At 36.9% G+C, this 4430-nt stretch overlaps 1 long non-coding RNA gene across 1 annotated transcript; it reads left to right on the forward strand.

The window, feature by feature from the left end:
- Window positions 1–3197: 3197 nt before the first annotated feature.
- Window positions 3198–4055, forward strand: LOC118600215. Its single transcript, XR_004949801.1, has 2 exons — window positions 3198–3740; window positions 3831–4055. It is a non-coding gene; the product is annotated as an uncharacterized LOC118600215 (long non-coding RNA).
- The last annotated feature ends 375 nt before the right edge of the window (window positions 4056–4430 follow it).

Consider the following 4430-nt stretch of genomic DNA (forward strand, 5'->3'; position numbering starts at 1 on the left):
AAACCGCTGAATTTAATGTTTTCTTCTTTTAATGGTATTTTAGTTTTTGGAAATAAAAGGAGTTTTTGCTTCAGGAATTTTCATATTTATTAAATCTTGTTACATTACAACCTTCCAAATCTTTTCGGTGGATCAGCTGATTAAAGGGCTGTCACTCGGACAGCTGATTGCTAGGAGAAGCATCATCCCGTTTCTCCGAGGGCCATCTTTAGCCTCCTTGTGTTAGATTACTTTGATGCGGTCCGTCCAACTTAATGTCATTGACTTGGGTTGTAACAATTGGGGGCTTATTTTTCTGGGTGGAGAATTTCATAAATATGGATAATATTTCCTTTTTGATGCTGCGTTTGCAGACTTCTCCATTTGATTTCCTGTCTGGAATTGAACAGTGTTTCCAATGTAGATGCACAGATCTTCCAAATTGACTAAAATATATTCATTTCATGCATTCTTTGAATGCAGTATATTATTACTTAGTCGATGGATTTAAGCTATTTTGAAACTGCAGAGGCATAAAAGGAGAAAAAAGATGTTTAGTATTTCAAAATAAAATACATTATAACAGTAAAGGCTTTGATTTGTTGTCAATCTTTGCATATGATGATAATTGTTTCCAGTACCTTTATTCATTTTTAGATTATGACAATCCTATCCTGAAAACAATGGTGGTTTTATTTGAACGCAGCCTTAAAAGCATGCGTGGAAGACGCTCTGAGTCACATTAATACCACGCATGCAGTGAAACACTGGAGCTGCACTATCTGAGCTTTTTCTGTGAGAGATGAAAAGTGATTGCAGGGGAATATAGAGCATCATGAATAAACACTTTAAGTTTTAAGGATCTTTGCCGGGGACATTTGCATTTCAACAAGACAAGACCCTGAGGCAAAAAAAAAAGAGTGATTTCAAGGAAGTGCTGCATGGTAGCACCGAGGTTAGCAGTGTTGCTTCAAAGCAAATTTTCGGTTAACTAAAAAAACATTTTTACTAATAATTTACTTCTTTGACAAAATGAATTTAAAGAGAAACATTCAAACAAAATGCAGGATTTTCTGTTCTTTTCAAGAGCCAAGAGCTAAAACGACAGTCGAGAAATATAATTAAAAGATGGCACGGAGTTAACTAACACCCAGTGGAGCAAAATCAATGAAAGGCATCCTTCTTGAACTAATCACAATACAGAGGTTGAAGCTGAACAGCAGACACGAAAAGTAAGACAGGAAGCAAAAGGCAGGACTAATGGTTTGGAAAATGCTGCTGATAAAAGAGGAGAAGCTGTTGTAGCTCTGGCTTTCCTTTCCTCTCATTCATTTACCTTGCTCTTGGGCATCATGATTATTTGAATATGATTAAAAGCTATTAGTGCACAACATGTCCTGAAGGAGAGCTGGGTAGATGGAAAGTAGAAAAACAATGACATCCCTGTGTTTTCTAGGTTTGTATTCAGGAATAATAGCGGCTGGTTTTGGCCTTCTTTATTAACCCCGACTGCTATTTAAACAAAACTGCTCAATAGCAGTTTAGTTTCTGTTGTCTGTAAAATTTACAGCCTCTAGCATGTAAATCTTTTCTTTTTCCACTCTACTGTGAGATGCCATGTATGTCTATGGAAACAACAAGCATTTATGTGTGTGTGTTTAGTGGAATACTTTTGGTTAGCTGTCAGTTCCACTTTTAGTTCAGATTTCAGCTTAAAGACTCACCCCGATAAAAGTTGTGTTTTTAACATGTTCTTGTTGCATTCTTCTGATAATGGAGGACATGTATAAAGAAAATCAAGCTTAAAATTGTATTTCTGATTATTTATTTTTTCAAATAATTGGAAATTAGGAGTAGACAAAAATTGTATTAAAAAAGATTGTATTTGTAATGTATGTTATGAACCAAACCCAAGTCTATGACACACAGCTGGATGGAACACAACAATAAAAGAACCAAGGATGTGAAAAGAGAGAGAGTGAGAAAAAGCCTCCACATATACACTAACACCAACAAACTAATCCCGGGCAAGCCCCCAATTGTTACAAGCCCAAGTTTTAATTCAAATGGTTGTGAATCAGGATCAGACAAAAAATAGCTGGAAAACAAAGCATGTTTGTGACAAAAAAAATACGCTGGGTGGGCCACAAGCTAGCTTCCTGCTCTGAGGTCTCCACAGTGGGAGGAGAAGGGGGCGGGGCTACTCCATGTCAACAGTCCAGCCTACAAATTTCTAATGAACTACTACCACTCTCCAGAAACTATGTCCTATAATGATACAAGTTTTTTTAATTTTTGCTAAAAGACCATATTTAAAATAAAATAGCTTAAAAGATTATCTTCCAGTTCAGCTAACTTTAAATTAACCTTTAGTTTTCAGGCATAGAGAGCTTTTGACCACCTTTGTAGTTTTTTGTGACTCTGTTTTTCAAGGTGTCATTTCTTAGCTTGTTCATTTTTTTTCTTTTAAAGTAAAGCTGTATGAGTAACCTACTAATTTATTTACTAAAGTTGTCTTTTTGTATTCATTGGAGTTTAGTAGATGTTTGTAATGTAATTCACCTTGTTTGTCGTTTTCAGGTGAGACCATTTGTTGTTTCAGCCTTTGGTTCACCCTGAAGCCTTTTAGCTTCACACCTTTTTGCTGCTGTTATAAACTAATAAGTCAGACTTTTTATTTACAAACCACTTTGTTTGATTTATTTTGTGCTTTAGGGTCTACTCCCAGCACACCAGCTGGAATGTGCCAGAATCTATCCAGCCCCAAATTCACAACTCTTTTGGTAGTTGTACCTTCTAGAGAGGTGTAGCGAACTCAAGAATGGGTGAGTGGTTCTGTGATCCCTACTGTATTGATGGTTTATCCAGTTCTGAGCACTAATGATAAAGAGTGGAACCTGGAATGGTGATGAGGCAACCCCTTGTTGTTGTGTCAGCATCTAACTGTTGTGTTATGAGTAGGACCTGGTACTCGTCTAACGTTAATTTTATGCCCTACAGATTTTAGACAAAACAAGGTGGAACAAGCAAGCTAATGAAACCACTCCAAAGTAACTAACAAAACAACTTTTTTTCTATCAGGGCACTTAGTTTAATCCATTACCTTAGAAATAGAAAAAACAGGAAAATATGTATTTGTCTCATCTTGAAAAAAACAAGGATAAACAATGCAGCTCTGCACTGCAACTTCATAGAGCCATTGCCATGGTAACCCCATTTTCCAGTCACATCTTTAATGAAAAGGTAATGGGAGAAACATAACAGTCCCAACTTCATTACCCGAGAAAGATTCAGTAATAAAAACTAAATCAAAGTGTCTGTCATTCACAGGAGCGTCGGGGAACAGGAACTGTTCTGGCCATAGTGTTCATCATCACGTCTTCGGGAGATATTTGCATTTCTCTAAATGGATGACCTCCAATTAGATCAATATAACTTCAATTTGAATCTCAGGTTTTTTAACCTAAACTGAAGCAACCAAGAAAAGCAAATGCTTAGACATTCAAATTAAGAGTTTTTTTTTTCAAATTAAATCCCATTTAACATATAAAATGCGACATTTTCTTAAATAAACTTCTACATTTTAGTCTTTTTTTGACAAACTGAAATATATTCACAGTACTTTATTTTTTCCTCAATGGGACTCTAATTTTTAAATTTTACACAAGAGACTGGCATGATCATTATTTAATTGCACATGACCTCTGGAAGAAGTTGCCCTTCAGAAAATGAGACATGGTCCAGCCCTCCAGGCCTGTGCGGTAAGTATGCATTGCATTTTTTTGTGTCGTTGCAGGAGTTTCCCTTATTGTCCTCACCTCGTTATCACGGTAACCTTGTGATCTGGCCAGGTTTTTAGCCATAATGATGCAGGATTTCAGCAACAGGAAGTCCTTGACTGCCTTCAGCTGTGAATCTAAGATGCACCGAGTCCACCGGTAGCCCATTTCTCTCCCACCTCCACCCCCCTACAGCCGTCAGAAATCTGCAATGCATAATTAGGTAGAGTCCCTGGAGAACGGGGAAGATTTTTTTCTATTATTATTGCAAAAAGTGGGATTTAAAAAAAAAAAAAAGTAATATAATGCATGATATAAAATTAAGGTTTCATTGAAGTAGGGGGGGTTCCCCTTTGGTCACCCACACAACCTTGAAGGAACCCTGTCGTCATATCAAACTGATTTCTTTAGTTAGTAAGCTCTGATCTGATTGGACAATGTGATTTCCATCCACGCCATCGTCAAAAAGCTAAAAAATGATCAGACTGAATGCACAATCTGCAACCTAGACCAGCTTTCAAAATATTCAAGTATAATTGTGCACACTCACTAATCTGCTGCCTTTACAAAGACAAATTAATGCCAAGAAGGTCCAGGAAGGAAGAATGTACAAAGCAGCAGAGGGATCAGTGCGGTGAATACATTCTTTTCCTCATTGTTCTCTCAGACAGG

This window comes from Oryzias melastigma, linkage group LG19, assembly GCF_002922805.2.
Source record: "Oryzias melastigma strain HK-1 linkage group LG19, ASM292280v2, whole genome shotgun sequence".
Taxonomy (NCBI): Eukaryota; Metazoa; Chordata; class Actinopteri; order Beloniformes; family Adrianichthyidae; genus Oryzias; species Oryzias melastigma.